Source organism: Coregonus lavaretus (assembly GCF_964263955.1).
Source record: "Coregonus lavaretus genome assembly, contig: HAP1_SCAFFOLD_389, whole genome shotgun sequence".
Taxonomy (NCBI): domain Eukaryota; kingdom Metazoa; phylum Chordata; class Actinopteri; order Salmoniformes; family Salmonidae; genus Coregonus; species Coregonus lavaretus.
The window spans coordinates 418,824-436,890 of NW_028161567.1; positions in this window are offsets into that span (position 1 = coordinate 418,824).

Below are 18,067 nucleotides of genomic sequence, written 5' to 3' on the forward strand. Positions count from 1 at the left end.
TGACTTAGTGAAGTCCTGTATAACACAGCCTGACTTAGTGAAGTCCTGTATGATACAGCCTGACTTAGTGAAGTCCTGTATAACACAGCCTGACTTAGTGAAGTCCTGTATGATACAGCCTGACTTAGTGAAGTCCTGTATAACACAGCCTGACTTAGTGAAGTCCTGTATAACACAGCCTGACTTAGTGAAGTCCTGTATGATACAGCCTGACTTAGTGAAGTCCTGTATAACACAGCCTGAACTTAGTGAAGTCCTGTATAATACAGCCTGACTTAGTGAAGTCCTGTGTAACACAGCCTGACTTAGTGAAGTCCTGTATAACACAGCCTGACTTAGTGAAGTCCTGTATGACACAGCCTGACTTAGTGAAGTCCTGTATAACACAGCCTGACTTAGTGAAGTCCTGTATAACACAGCCTGACTTAGTGAAGTCCTGTATAACACAGCCTGACTTAGTGAAGTCCTGTATAACACAGCCTGACTTAGTGAAGTCCTGTATAACACAGCCTGACTTAGTGAAGTCCTGTATAACACAGCCTGACTTAGTGAAGTCCTGTATGACACAGCCTGACTTAGTGAAGTCCTGTATAACACAGCCTGACTCAGTGAAGTCCTGTATAACACAGCCTGACTTAGTGAAGTCCTGTATAACACAGCCTGACTTAGTGAAGTCCTGTATAACACAGCCTGACTTAGTGAAGTCCTGTATAACACAGCCTGACTTAGTGAAGTCCTGTATAACACAGCCTGACTTAGTGAAGTCCTGTATAACACAGCCTGACTTAGTGAAGTCCTGTATAACACAGCCTGACTTAGTGAAGTCCTGTATAACACAGCCTGACTTAGTAAAGTCCTGTATAACACAGCCTGACTTAGTGAAGTCCTGTATAACACAGCCTGACTTAGTGAAGTCCTGTATAACACAGCCTGACTTAGTGAAGTCCTGTATAACACAGCCTGACTTAGTGAAGTCCTGTATGATACAGCCTGACTTAGTGAAGTCCTGTATAACACAGCCTGAACTTAGTGAAGTCCTGTATAATACAGCCTGACTTAGTGAAGTCCTGTGTAACACAGCCTGACTTAGTGAAGTCCTGTATAACACAGCCTGACTTAGTGAAGTCCTGTATGACACAGCCTGACTTAGTGAAGTCCTGTATAACACAGCCTGACTTAGTGAAGTCCTGTATAACACAGCCTGACTTAGTGAAGTCCTGTATAACACAGCCTGACTTAGTGAAGTCCTGTATAACACAGCCTGACTTAGTGAAGTCCTGTATGATACAGCCTGACTTAGTGAAGTCCTGTATAACACAGCCTGAACTTAGTGAAGTCCTGTATAATACAGCCTGACTTAGTGAAGTCCTGTGTAACACAGCCTGACTTAGTGAAGTCCTGTATAACACAGCCTGACTTAGTGAAGTCCTGTATAACACTGCCTGACTCAGTGAAGTCCTGTATAACACAGCCTGACTCAGTGAAGTCCTGTATAACACAGCCTGACTTAGTGAAGTCCTGTATAACACAGCCTGACTCAGTGAAGTCCTGTATAACACAGCCTGACTTAGTGAAGTCCTGTATAACACAGCCTGACTTAGTGAAGTCCTGTATAACACAGCCTGACTCAGTGAAGTCCTGTATAACAATCAATCAATCAATCAATTTTATTTTATATAGCCCTTCTTACATCAGCTAATATCTCGAAGTGCTGTACAGAAACCCAGCCTAAAACCCCAAACAGCTAGTAATGCAGGTGTAGAAGCACGGTGGCTAGGAAAAACTCCCTAGAAAGGCAAAACCTAGGAAGAAACCTAGAGAGGAACCAGGCTATGAGGGGTGGCCAGTCCTCTTCTGGCTGTGCCGGGTGGAGATTATAACAGAACCATGCCAAGATGTTCAAAAATGTTCATAAGTGACAAGCATGGTCAAATAATAATCAGGAATAAATCTCAGTTGGCTTTTCATAGCCGATCATTAGAGTTTAAAACAGCAGGTCTGGGACAGGTAGGGGTTCCATAACCGCAGGCAGAACAGTTTAAACTGGAATAGCAGCAAGGCCAGGCGGACTGGGGATAGCAAGGAGTCACCACGGCCGGTAGTCCCGACGTATGGTCCTAGGGCTCAGGTCTCTCAGTTGGCTTTTCATAGCCGATCATTTAGAGTTGAAAACAGCAGGTCTGGGACAGGTAGGGGTTTCGTAGCCGCAGGCAGAACAGTTGAAACTGGAATAGCAGCAAGGCCAGGCGGACTGGGGGCAGCAGGGTGTCATCATGCCCGGTAGTCCTGACGTATGGTCCTAGGGCTCAGGTTCTCAGAGAGAAAGAGAGAACGAGAGAATTAGAGAGAGCATACTTAAATTCACACAGGACACTGGATAAGACAGGAGAAGTACTCCAGGTATAACCAACTAACCCCAGCCCCCCGACACATAAACTACTGCAGCATAAATACTGGAGGCTGAGACAGGAGCGGTCCGGAGACACTGTGGCCCCATCCGAAGAAACCCCCGGACAGGGCCAAACAGGAAGGATATAACCCCACCCACTCCGCCAAAGCACAGCCCCCGCACCACTAGAGGGATATCCCCAACCACCAACTTACAATCCTGAGACAAGGCCGAGTATAGCCCACAGAGGTCTCCACCACAGCACAAACCAAGGGGGGGGGGGGGGCGCCAACACAGCCTGACTTAGTGAAGTCCTGTATGATACAGCCTGACTTAGTGAAGTCCTGTATAACACAGCCTGACTTAGTGAAGTCCTGTATAACACAGCCTGACTTAGTGAAGTCCTGTATAACACAGCCTGACTCAGTGAAGTCTAACACAGATGCAGCTGAAAGTGAAGGTGTAATATGATGATTTAATGATTTGATCACAGGCCAGAGTCCTGTATGTCTCTGTAGAGAGGTGTGTGGGAGCGCATTAGTGCGTACGTGTGTGTGCGTCTGTGTGAACTCAACTGGTGTCCTAAAATAAGCAGTGTTGAGTACCTTTAAGCCTGTCTATTTCTGAGGCTTTGAACTGTGATGTGAAACGAACAGAATGACAACCAGAACCACAGTGTTTTACTAAACAAGCTGGATGAAATTGGCACAACAACGTTAGCTAACGGCGTCATTAGCCTCCTCTGTGGGTCTGTGTGGCTTGGACATTGTGTTCTGTGTTTGCGCTATACGTTGACTAGCAGATTGCCTGAACAGGCTGACAGTTACCAGCTACCTCAGCAGTGCCGGGTGAAAACTGCCATCTTCCAGTGGATTTACAGCTGCCGCTTCCCGCTACTTCAATTAGTTCTATAGCACACAGATGTTGCTTAAATGTAGCCACTAATGACACCGCAATAAGCTTAAGATTCATGCCATATTCACAGGCACATACATTTCTCAAGTGGCACAATTAAAGTGGAAATATTGGTAGGGTGTGTGAAGGAGCCTTGGCAGGCGGAAGGAACTTGGAAAGCTGTCCACCTATTCCTCTATTGGTCAGGATCTAATTCAACTGTGACAGCATGTTGGACTCATAGCCAATCTGGGGCTTTGTCATAAATCTAGCCTGCCGAGTAAATGTGTTGTATGTTGAGGTGGTGACCGCATGCTATATAATATCTTAGATGTGGCCAGACAGTTTTGATACATCATTTGGAAATATATTTCCTGGTATGCCAGATGGATTTAGGCCAAAGTAAGGAGTGTGTTATGTTCTGTATATGTTATGGAGGATTCTCCCTTGGTATTGGGTTTGCTACGCTGGAGGCTAGAAGCTTTTAGTCTGATAAAGCTGTTGGGGTACGCCCATTTGTGTGATGCATTATTAGACAGAGTCAAGGGAAATACATACCGTTGCAGCCAGACCTAGTCGGTTTAATGCACTCCTTTGTCAAAAATGCTTTCTGTGGGGCAGAGATTGATTCACAGTGATGGTTTGGGTGGCTTTCCCTGTGTTCTTCTAGTCCTTTAGTGTGAAGTCACACTACGTCCCGAATGGCACCCTATTCACTATTTAGTGCACTACTTTTCACCTGGGCCCATAGGGCTCTGGTCAAAAGTAGTGCACTAATGTAGGGAATAGGGTGCCATTTTGGGAGGTATTCACTGTTGTTATGTTGTGGGCCACTTCTCTTTCACTATGGCTCTGCCTCAACCTGGCCCACTGACCCCAACACAGAAGGTTACAGGTAGCTGTCGCTTTCCACTCCGATTCCCGGTGGAGAATATGGTATTTTATTTTATTTTTAGCTGTAGGTCTTTTTTTACCAGCCATCGCTGGAGTTACTGGTCCGTCCAGATGTGATCAGAGCTTCTCTATAAAAAAAATGCTGATTGCCAGACTGATAGAAGAAGAGGAACTGTATGTAAACAAAGTCATTCTGCCACTGGACACTTCATATAATAATAATAATAATAATAATAATAATAATAATAATAATAATAATAATAATAATAATCATAATAATCATAATAATCATCATCATAATCATAATATCTGCCATTTAGCAGACGAACTGTATGTAAACAAAGTAATTTTGCCACTGGACACTTCATATAATAATAATAATAATAATAATAATAATAATAATAATAATAATAATATCTGCAATTTAGCAGACGCTTTTATCGAAAATGACTTAAAGTCATGCGTGCAAACATTTTACGTGTGGGTGGTCCCGGGAATCAAACCCACAATCCTGGTGTTACAAGCGCCATGCTCTACCAACTGAGCCTGGTAATAGAATACTGTAGATTTGCCTGTTAAGAACTGTAGTTACCTGTATTTCTACCATACCTGAAGAACAGACCACAGTGGTGGAAGAAACTTCATTAGACACTTTAGTCACAGCTGCTTCATCACAGCTTCTACAATATATCTCGTATGTTTCCTCTTTTTTGAAGGTCTGCCTGTACTCGGCGAAACCATGTGTGTTTTCTGACCATGAACTGTCTGTGTGTGTTTGTGTGGCGTATTCTGTTAAGAATCAGCCCCCCCCCCCCCCCCCCCCCCCCCCCAGTACAGCATGTCTTTAATGTCCCTTACATGCTTCCACATGATTGATCACAACACAGGTGTAGTAGTCAGATGATGCCGTGATGTCAGGGCGTTTTACGGCAGAATCAGCACAAACTTGTCCTTTGCACGTCGTCACAAGGAGCACCACACTCTAAAGTCACCATCTGTCTTTTACTGCAAAGTCCCCACAGTCTGATCCACTCTGGTAAAAGCATGTCTTCAGTCTGCTGGCTCCGTCACTAGGAGATACAGAGGATATCTGACCACAAATGTTCACCTTAAAGTTTAGAGAGCCGGGCCAGCAACTGGAAGTTTGCTAGTTCGAATCCCAGGTCAGATGGAAAAAATTATTCTTCTTCTTCTTCTTCTTCTTCTTCTTCTTCTTCTTCTTCTTCTTCTTCTTCTTCTTCTTCTTCTTCTTCTTCTTCTTCTTCTTCATCTTCATCTTCTTCTTCTTCTTCTTCATCTTCATCTTCATCTTCTTCTTCTTCTTCTTCTTCTTCTTCTTCTTCTTCTTCTTCTTCTTCATTCAAACAGGAAATGAAGATGTGATTTGTGCTAGCAGTGATCCTGTAGCTGTATAGGAAACCACTGTAGGAATAAGGACAGTATAGGGCTGGTTTTACAGGGGCTGAATTGATGTGCTCCGACCAGATTATTTTACAGTAAGCCACTACTGCATGGTCTCTGGTTACAACCAGTATTAAAGGTTAATCTCTCTATTGTGATTCATTGTCACTTTAACATTTATATTCAGCTTAGTACCTCTAGATTCCTCTTTTTTTTTTTTTATCTGCTCTAGCTTTATGACTTATGATCTCTTACACATTAAATTCACTGAATCAAGGTCTGTAACGTAGCCTGTAACTTCCCTAAATGTCCTCTCTGATCCGTCACCATCCCACCACCATTGTTACGTCACAAATGGCACCCTATTCCCTATATAATGCACTACGTTTGACCAGAGCCCATAGGGCTCTTGTCAAATCTAGTGCACTACGTAGGGTATAGGGTGTCATTTGGGACGGAACACCCCATCCAATGTCTGAGGTAGAAGCCGTCAGGAGTTATTTATTCAGTGGGCTGAGGAGATAGCGCTAAGCCTCTGTGGCGCTGAGTCTCTGGGAGGCTGATGGAGCACAGCTCAGGTGTCGCTGTATTCATAGCAGGCTAGTAGCTCCGGATCCTCAGACCAGAGGTGAAGCCATTACAATGTGTGCCATGTTGTGTCTATATTTGCATTCATGTCACTGTATTGAGTTGACGTTGCGTAAGAGTGAGTGTGAAGAATGAATACAGGTGATGTTATTCACCTCACCTGACAGTAAATAATAGATGAATACAGGTGATGTTATTCACCTCACCTGACAGTAGCTAACATATGAATACAGGTGATGTTATTCACCTCACCTGACAGTAACTAATAGATGAATACAGGTGATGTTATTCACCTCACCTGACAGTAACTAATAGATGAATACAGGTGATGTTATTCACCTCACCTGACAGTAACTAACAGATGAATACAGGTGATGTTATTCACCTCACCTGACAGTAACTAACAGATGAATACAGGTGATGTTATTCACCTCACCTGACAGTAACTAACAGATGAATACAGGTGATGTTATTCACCTCACCTGACAGTAGCTAACAGATGAATACAGGTGATGTTAGTCACCTCACCTGACAGTAACTAACAGATTAATACAGGTGATGTTATTCACCTCACCTGACAGTAACTAACAGATGAATACAGGTGATGTTATTCACCTCACCTGACAGTAGCTAACAGATGAATACAGGTGATGTTATTCACCTCACCTGACAGTAGCTAACAGACGAATACAGGTGATGTTATTCACCTCACCTGACCGTAACTAACAGATGAATACAGGTGATGTTATTCACCTCACCTGACCGTAACTAATAGATGAATACAGGTGATGTTATTCACCTTACCTGACCGTAACTAACAGATGAATACAGGTGATGTTATTCACCTCACCTGACCGTAACTAACAGATGAATACAGGTGATGTTATTCACCTCACCTGACAGTAACTAACAGATGAATACAGGTGATGTTATTCACCTCAACTGACAGTAACTAACAGATGAATACAGGTGATGTTATTCACCTCACCTGACAGTAACTGACAGATGAATATAGGTGATGTTATTCACCTCACCTGACAGTAGCTGACAGATGAATACAGGTGATGTTATTCACCTCACCTGACAGTAACTAATAGATGAATACAGGTGATGTTATTCACCTCACCTGACAGTAACTAATAGATGAATACAGGTGATGTTATTCACCTCACCTGACAGTAACTAACAGATTAATACAGGTGATGTTATTCACCTCACCTGACAGTAACTAACAGATGAATACAGGTGATGTTATTCACCTCACCTGACAGTAACTAACAGATGAATACAGGTGATGTTATTCACCTCACCTGACAGTAGCTAACAGATGAATACAGGTGATGTTAGTCACCTCACCTGACAGTAACTAACAGATGAATACAGGTGATGTTATTCACCTCACCTGACAGTAGCTAACAGATGAATACAGGTGATGTTATTCACCTCACCTGACAGTAGCTAACAGACGAATACAGGTGATGTTATTCACCTCACCTGAACGTAACTAACAGATGAATACAGGTGATGTTATTCACCTCACCTGACCGTAACTAATAGATGAATACAGGTGATGTTATTCACCTTACCTGACCATAACTAACAGATGAATACAGGTGATGTTATTCACCTCACCTGACCGTAACTAACAGATGAATACAGGTGATGTTATTCAACTCACCTGACAGTAACTAACAGATGAATACAGGTGATGTTATTCACCTCACCTGACAGTAACTAACAGATGAATACAGGTGATGTTATTCACCTCACCTGACAGTAACTGACAGATGAATATAGGTGATGTTATTCACCTCACCTGACAGTAGCTGACAGATGAATACAGGTGATGTTATTCACCTCACCTGACAATAGCTGACAGATGAATACAGGTGATGTTATTCACCTCACCTGACAGTAACTAACAGATGAATACAGGTGATGTTATTCACCTCACCTGACAGTAGCTGACAGATGAATACAGGTGATGTTATTCACCTCACCTGACAGTAGCTGACAGATGAATACAGGTGATGTTATTCACCTCACCTGACAGTAGCTAACAGATGAATACAGGTGATGTTATTCACCTCACCTGACCGTAACTAACAGATGAATACAGGTGATGTTATTCACCTCACCTGACCGTAACTAACAGATGAATACAGGTGATGTTATTCACCTCACCTGACAGTAACTAACAGATGAATACAGGTGATGTTATTCATCTCACCTGACAGTAACTAACAGATGAATACAGGTGATGTTATTCACCTCACCTGACAGTAACTAACAGATGAATACAGGTGATGTTATTCACCTCACCTGACCGTAACTAACAGATGAATACAGGTGATGTTATTCACCTCACCTGACAGTAACTAACAGATGAATACAGGTGATGTTATTCACCTCACCTGACTGTAACTAATAGATGAATACAGGCTGATGTTATTCACCTCACCTGACAGTAACTAACAGATGAATACAGGTGATGTTATTCACCTCACCTGACCGTAACTAACAGATGAATACAGGTGATGTTATTAAACTCACCTGACAGTAACTAACAGATGAATACAGGTGATGTTATTCACCTCACCTGACAGTAACTAACAGATGAATACAGGTGATGTTATTCACCTCACCTGACAGTAACTAACAGATGAATACAGGTGATGTTATTCACCTCACCTGACAGTAGCTAACAGATGAATACAGGTGATGTTAGTCACCTCACCTGACAGTAACTAACAGATTAATACAGGTGATGTTATTCACCTCACCTGACAGTAACTAACAGATGAATACAGGTGATGTTATTCACCTCACCTGACAGTAGCTAACAGATGAATACAGGTGATGTTATTCACCTCACCTGACAGTAGCTAACAGACGAATACAGGTGATGTTATTCACCTCACCTGACCGTAACTAACAGATGAATACAGGTGATGTTATTCACCTCACCTGACCGTAACTAATAGATGAATACAGGTGATGTTATTCACCTTACCTGACCGTAACTAACAGATGAATACAGGTGATGTTATTCACCTCACCTGACCGTAACTAACAGATGAATACAGGTGATGTTATTCACCTCACCTGACAGTAACTAACAGATGAATACAGGTGATGTTATTCACCTCAACTGACAGTAACTAACAGATGAATACAGGTGATGTTATTCACCTCACCTGACAGTAACTGACAGATGAATATAGGTGATGTTATTCACCTCACCTGACAGTAGCTGACAGATGAATACAGGTGATGTTATTCACCTCACCTGACAGTAACTAATAGATGAATACAGGTGATGTTATTCACCTCACCTGACAGTAACTAATAGATGAATACAGGTGATGTTATTCACCTCACCTGACAGTAACTAACAGATGAATACAGGTGATGTTATTCACCTCACCTGACAGTAACTAACAGATGAATACAGGTGATGTTATTCACCTCACCTGACAGTAACTAACAGATGAATACAGGTGATGTTATTCACCTCACCTGACAGTAGCTAACAGATGAATACAGGTGATGTTAGTCACCTCACCTGACAGTAACTAACAGATGAATACAGGTGATGTTATTCACCTCACCTGACAGTAGCTAACAGATGAATACAGGTGATGTTATTCACCTCACCTGACAGTAGCTAACAGACGAATACAGGTGATGTTATTCACCTCACCTGACCGTAACTAACAGATGAATACAGGTGATGTTATTCACCTCACCTGACCGTAACTAATAGATGAATACAGGTGATGTTATTCACCTTACCTGACCATAACTAACAGATGAATACAGGTGATGTTATTCACCTCACCTGACCGTAACTAACAGATGAATACAGGTGATGTTATTCACCTCACCTGACAGTAACTAACAGATGAATACAGGTGATGTTATTCACCTCACCTGACAGTAACTAACAGATGAATACAGGTGATGTTATTCACCTCACCTGACAGTAACTGACAGATGAATATAGGTGATGTTATTCACCTCACCTGACAGTAGCTGACAGATGAATACAGGTGATGTTATTCACCTCACCTGACAGTAGCTGACAGATGAATACAGGTGATGTTATTCACCTCACCTGACAGTAACTAACAGATGAATACAGGTGATGTTATTCACCTCACCTGACAGTAGCTGACAGATGAATACAGGTGATGTTATTCACCTCACCTGACAGTAGCTGACAGATGAATACAGGTGATGTTATTCACCTCACCTGACAGTAGCTAACAGATGAATACAGGTGATGTTATTCACCTCACCTGACCGTAACTAACAGATGAATACAGGTGATGTTATTCACCTCACCTGACCGTAACTAACAGATGAATACAGGTGATGTTATTCACCTCACCTGACAGTAACTAACAGATGAATACAGGTGATGTTATTCATCTCACCTGACAGTAACTAACAGATGAATACAGGTGATGTTATTCACCTCACCTGACAGTAACTAACAGATGAATACAGGTGATGTTATTCACCTCACCTGACCATAACTAACAGATGAATACAGGTGATGTTATTCACCTCACCTGACAGTAACTAACAGATGAATACAGGTGATGTTATTCACCTCACCTGACTGTAACTAACAGATGAATACAGGCTGATGTTATTCACCTCACCTGACAGTAACTAACAGATGAATACAGGTGATGTTATTCACCTCACCTAACCGTAACTAACAGATGAATACAGGTGATGTTATTCACCTCACCTGACAGTAACTAACAGATGAATACAGGTGATGTTATTCACCTCACCTGACAGTAACTAACAGATGAATACAGGTGATGTTATTCACCTCACCTGACAGTAACTAATAGCTGAATGTTATGGAGCACCAGAAAGGTACAAGGAAACAATGTGACAATGTTCGATTTTAGAAATAATTCCCCTCTGGTCCAAAATAAACCACAGAAAGGTTGTTGTATAGTTTTGAGTCCTTTGCAATTCAGGAAGCATTAGGCACTACTTCATCATGTAGCAACCCTGTTTCACCTTATCAACTTTAGTTCAGTGTGTTGTATTTTAATCACAATGGCTAGAAAGTAGCAGAACAGACTTCATAAACCTTTTACATCAACAGGAATGAAGTGATAGTTATCCAAGTGGCAGGATCTTATTTGATGCCTTCAGGCTTCCATGACCTTGATCTCTGTATATACAGTGAGGGAAAAAAAGTATTTGATCCCCTGCTGATTTTGTACATTTGCCCACTGACAAAGACATGATCAGTCTATAATTTTAATGGTTGGTTTATTTGAACAGTGAGAGACAGAATAGCAACAAATAAATCCAGAAAAATGTATGTCAAAAATGTTATAAATTGATTTGTATTTTAATTCCTTAGACCACCCGAGTGGCGCAGTGGCCTAAGGTACTGCATCGCAGTGCTAGCTGCGCCACTAGAGATCCTGGTTCGAATCCAGGCTCTGTCGTAGCCGGCCACGACCGGGACACCCATGGTTTGGCGCACAATTGGACCAGCGTCGTCTAGGGGAGGGAATGTCCTGCAGGGGATGTAGCTCAGTTTGTAGAGCATAGCGTTTGCAATGCCAGGGTTGTGGGTTCGATTCCCACGGGGGGGTATGAAAAAAATATATGTATGCACTAATTGTAAGTCGCTCTGAATAAGAGCATCTGCTAAATGACTAAAATGTAATGAGGGAAATAAGTACTTGACCCCCTCTCAATCAGAAATATTTCTGGCTCCCAGGTGTCTTTTATACAGGTAACGAGCTGAGATTAGGAGCACACTCTTAAAGGGAGTGCTCCTAATCTCATCTTGTTACCTGTATAAAAGACACCTGTCCACAGAAGCAATCAATCAATCAGATTCCAAACTCTCCACCATGGCCAAGACCAAATAGCTCTCCAAGGATGTCAGGGGCAAGATTGTAGACCTACACAAGGCTGGAATGGGCTACAAGACCATCGCCAAGACCATCGCCAAGCAGCTTGGTGAGAAGGTGAGAAGGTGACAACAGTTGGTGCGATTATTCGCAAATGGAAGAAACACAAAATAACTGTCAATCTCCCTCGGCCTGGGGCTCCATGCAAAATCTCACCTCGTGGAGTTGCAATGATCATGAGAGCGGTGAGGAATCAGCCCAGAACTACACGGGAGGATCTTGTCAATGATCACAAGGCAGCTGGGACCATAGTCACCAAGAAAATAATTGGTAACACACTGCGCCGTGAAGGACTGAAATCCTGCAGCGCCCGGAGGTCCCCCTGCTCAAGAAAGCACATATACAGGCCCGTCTGAAGTTTGCCAATGAACATCTGAATGATTCAGAGGAGAACTGGGTGAAAGTGTTGTGGTCAGATGAGACCAAAATCGAGATCTTTGGCATCAACTCAACTCGCCGTGTTTGGAGGAGGAGGAATGCTGCCTATGACCCCAAGAACACCATCCCCACCGTCAAACATGGAGGTGGAAACATTATGCTTTGGGGGTGTTTTTCTGCTAAGGGATCAGGACAACTTCACCGCATCAAAGGGACGATGGACGGCGCCATATACCGTCAAATCTAGGGTGAGAACCTCCTTCCCTCAGCCAGGGCATTGAAAATGGGTCGTGGATGGGTATTCCAGCATGACAATGGCCCAAAACACACAGCCAAGGCAACAAAGGAGTGGCTCAAGAAGAAGCACATTAAGGTCCTGGAGTGGCCTTGCCAGTCTCCAGACCTTAATCCCATAGAAAATCTGTGGCGGGAGCTGAAGGTTCAAGTTGCCAAACGTCAGGCTCGAAACCTTAATGACTTGGAGAAGATCTGCAAAGAGGAGTGGAACAAAATCCCTCCTGAGATGTGTGCAAACCTGGTGGCCAACTACAAGAAACGTCTGACCTCTGTGATTGCCAACAAGTGTTTTGCCACCAAGTTCTAAGTCATGTTTTGCAGAGGGGGTCAAATACTTATTTCCCTCATTTAAAATGCAAATCAATTTATAACATTTTTGGCATGCGTTTTTCTGAAATTTTTTGTTGCTATTCTGTCTCTCACTGTTCAAATAAACCTACCATTAAAAATTATAGACTGATCATGTCTTTGTCAGTGGGCAAACGTACAAAATCAGCAGGGGATCAAATACTTTTTTCCCCTCACTGTATATATTTTACACTAATGCAAAACGTGTAGAACAGACAGTATATTGTTGTCCTTTTCACTGTCAAAACCGGTTTGGTAAGTCATCTAGTGTAATAAATCAGGAGGCCAACTGATTTTCAGAACGATTGCAGAATTGATTGGACTAATGATTCATATCATTCCACCAATTACCCAGCGAGCAAAGAGCAACACTTGGCTACTGGAGGTCAGTCACCTGTGTGTGAAGGATAAATGATGTCCACACCTCCCCACTCTAACAGGGAAAAGATGCAAGAGGCTAGAGAGAAGGGAAACACCAGATTAACTAATGGCTGTTTCTCTCTTGTGTTGTTTAAATGGAGTTTTAACTAGCGACCCAATGCTAAATCATCAACCAAGCTGTAAATGATACTGTTGCTCTCGGCCTTCCAGAAAACTGAAAGCGCCCCACTACCCTGACCATGTCTATATATAAATAAACCACCAAATAGTGATCAAATTAAAATCCTACTTCTGTAGCACACTGAGAGATAGAACATTCTCCAATATCAAAACAATTCCTCAAATGCCCTAATATGCACTTCACTCAATCACAGCAACATTACATTTTAGTCATTTAGCAGACGCTCTTATCCAGAGCGACTTACAGTTAGTGAGTGCATACATGATTTTTTTTTTTTTTCATACTGGCCCCCTGTGGGAATCGAACCCACAACCTTGGCGTTGCAAACGCCATGCTCTACCGACTGAGCTACATCCCTGCCGGCCATTCCCTTCCCTACCCTGGACGAATTGTGCGCCGCCCCATGGGTCTCCCGGTCGCGGCCGGCTACGACAGAGCCTGGACTCGAACCACACTGCGCCACTTGGGAGTTTACATGACTCTTTTTACTACTGAACCCTAATGGCTGTCTTGTATCATCATATTTAATGTGATCATTAAATATGTATAAATCCTCAGTCAATACGAGCTCATAATCCAGGTCTGCAGCGGGAGTCATGGGTTAGCTCATGTAAACGCAACGTTGCACTCTCAAATCAAGTCATATGGGGTCAAAAGTGCAGAGCCATGCAATCAAAGACAAGCAAGGCTAGCAGAGAGCTGCGTGCATCTGGCGTCATTATTATTAACACAATTATTTCTGCAGTGACGGTGATTCACCCCCAACCACAAGTAAAGCAAGATACTATCGCTGTAAACCTTTGTCTCCTGTTGTAGAGAGCACTGGTTTGAACACCACTTCTTGTATCGCTATATATCACAGAAATCTTCCTCTCAATATCACACAAGCATGCAGTAAATCACAGCCATGCAGGGTTCCCTAAGGAAAGTAGTCATTGGCAGTGCTGCTGCCTTTTGTTGCATAGATACAAGTATCTATTCTACTCCACAGAAGAAAAAAAAAAGATGTTCATCTGTTTTAGAGCTAACAATCACATTGCAAAGAAGCCGAAAAAAAAAGGACAGTATCTCGATCAATCTATATTCATATAGCCATGATTTGAAAATAATACAAACACGATCCTGACCTTGTATTTGTATACATATCAAGTCAGAAGCCCTTCGTACAAGCCCTTCAAATGGCAGAGAAATTCAGACGTTGACAGTGCTAGTGTGCTAACATTATGTAAATGAATATTCAGCTGCACATTGTTTTGTATTGAATTCATGTTGGGAATGGGATATATTCCCTACAGAGGAAAATGTATTTTCTTTGCTGACACTAATGTGATTTTGATGACTCTTGCGTAGTTTTATAAAAGTTGCTTGCTTTGAAGTAACTGTTCCGTCGATATCGTAACATCGTGGGATTACGTGACAAAAGGCGATAACGTTTTAATAAAATAATACAGTAGTAATGTTTTGTTGTTACTGTAGCGCTGAACTGAAAGTAGTACAATTCCAACTGGCTAATGTTCAGACACAAGTCCTTTGGCAGTCTTTGCCCAGGCAACAGTGTGCATCACATCTCACTAACTATACTAGTGCAGCTTTGATCTCTCTCTCTCTCTCTCTCTTTTTAAAGAGCGCTATCCATTCCCCCACATTCCGGGTTCATGGCATAATCTTTGTTTTTACAGTCCCAACTGTCGGTACCCATGGCAATCTCCATGTATGTCGAAATGACTGTCTCCTGACTCCCACTGCCCCGGGGCGTATCCCAAACGACACCCTACTCCCATATATGGGCCCTGGTCAAACGTAGCACACTAGAAAGGGATTAGGGTGCCATTTGGGACACACAGAGCCCCAGTGATATAAGAGTACACCATTTGTTCCCTGAGCCGCCTGGCCCTGGTCAGAGAAACATGGCAGGGCACCACCTAATCACACACACAGTCTCTAACCAGGAGGTTCACAAGCCGCCCAGCCCCAGCCCCCAGCCCCAAGCCCCCAGCCCCCAGCCTCAGCCCCCAGCCCCCAGCCCCCATCCCCAGCCCCCAGCCCCAACCCCAGCCCCAACCCCCAGCCTCAGCCCCCAGCCTCAGCCCCCAGCCCCCAGCCTCAGCCCCCAGCCCCCAGCCCCCAGCCCCAGCCCCCAGCCCCATCCCCAGCCCCCAGCCCCAACCCCAGCCCCAACCCCCAGCCTCAGCCCCCAGCCTCAGCCCCAAGCCCCCAGCCCCCAGCCTCAGCCCCCAGCCCCCAGCCCCCATCCCCAGCCCCCAGCCCCAACCCCAGCCCCCAGCCCCCAGCCCCCAGCCCCCAGCCTCAGCCCCCAGCCCCAAGCCCTCAGCCCCCAGCCCCCAGCCTCAGCCCCCAGCCCCCAGCCCCAGCCCCCAGCCCCCAGCCCCAGCCCCCAGCCTCAGCCCCCAGCCCCAGCCCCCAGCCTCAGCCCCCAGCCGCCAGCCTCAGCCCCCAGCCCCAGCCCCCAGCCTCAGCCCCCAGCCCCAGCCCCCAGCCCCAGCCCCCAGCCCCAGCCCGAGCCACAGCCCCAGTCACACAGTTGTGTCTACAGACAGGCACCTCTCCAGTTAGATAAAGCCCTGATAGCGTTTCAACACGTTCCTAACCACTGTTCATTAGTGCTCCTACTAACATGTTGTTTGTATCTTTTTAACTCCTGGAATGGTTTGGATTTTAGATTTTTTTTTAACTAGTTGGTGAATTAATAAGTAGATACATACAGACCGGAATAACTGCCAGTGCAGTCAAAAACGTGATTTTCCTGTGTTTTATATATACAATTTCACCATATATATGTATATATATTTCCACACTATGAGGTTGCAGTAATGCTGTGAAATTGTGAAAATGTTGATAATGCCATTTTAGTGTTTGAAAAGACCACCTGAAATGTCAGCCTGTTTTGGTGGGATGGAGTTTTGGCCTGCCTGGTGACATCACCATGTTGTAAATTAGTTAATAGACCAATAAGAAAGAGAGTTCCAAACCTCTCGGCCAATAACAGCTAATTGTCACATTTCCCCTCCCCACTCAGACCACTCCCAGACAGTCCTAGCTAAAATTCTTGCTTGAGAAATTGCTCTTTGCTAAGAAGCTATTTATATTTATTTTTGACCATTTTAATTTAAAACAATCACAGTAATGTACTTAATTGTCACCCACGAATGGATTTGACATTGAGATAAAAAAAAACGTCTGCATTGGACTTTTAAGAAAATAGCTGACAGGAAAAGAATGACCTCACATTCAGAAGTGGTCGTTTGGCCGAAGCTGACATATGTCAAGGCAATGGACCAAAGCCTGAATGACAAGTGACCCAAAATCAATTTCTAATCTGATGCAGATTTGTTTTGGTTTTATTTCTTATGATAGGTGTTTAGTTACTCAATAAAACCCTTATCTTTCAGAGATACCGGGGGTGTATTGTTTTATAGACTATAACAGACAGACCCAGCCTCATTATTTTGATGGGATGTTTATTTATTGTGCTGATCCAATCGTGAGTCGAAGACTTGTGAAGAGACAGCAGGTGTGTGTGTTTATTGTGTGTTTGTGTGTGTGTGTGTGTGTGTGTGTGCCTAACTGTCTGTCTGTCTGTGTTTGAGTGTGTGTGTGTGTTTGTGTGTGTGTGTGTGTGTGTCTAACTGTCTGTCTGTGTTTGACTGTGCGTGTGTGCATGCAGAAGTCCATGTGCATGTTTATCTGACAGTGAATCATCCAGGGCAATCATCCAGGGTAGAGAAATCTGAAGAATGAAGCACAAGGGCTCCTATTCAGACATTCAGATGTTGTTCTTTGGCATATTGACACATTGGCTATCAGCTCCCCTCATTATCAGACTACCCTGTGTGATCTCAGCTAGCGCACGGTGACATAATCAGCTGCCAATCGCCAAACACCGCCTCTCTGCATTCTCTTAATTGTTCAAAAATGAACACAAACAATGTGTCTTGATGAGAAATTGACATTTTCTGACCTGCTTTCCATGAGCTCTCTGAGAGGCAGATAAGATGTGTGGTTGTTTACACGAGAGGGCTAGTCTCCTCAGGCCTTTATATCAATCACTCTGGGTGACCCTGGTGATGACTATAGATTTCACAAAGGCCTCTTTCAGCAGTGGAGCTATAAAAGACTTCAAAATGATACCACCCCTTATAGACAAACCATAGCACCCCTTATAGACAAACGATAGCACCCCTTATAGACAAACGTTAGCACCCCTTATAGACAAACGATACCACCCCTTATAGACAAACGATACCACCCCTTATAGACAAACAATACCACCCCTTATAGACAAACGATACCACCCCTTATTGACAAACGATACCACCCCTTATAGACAAACGATAC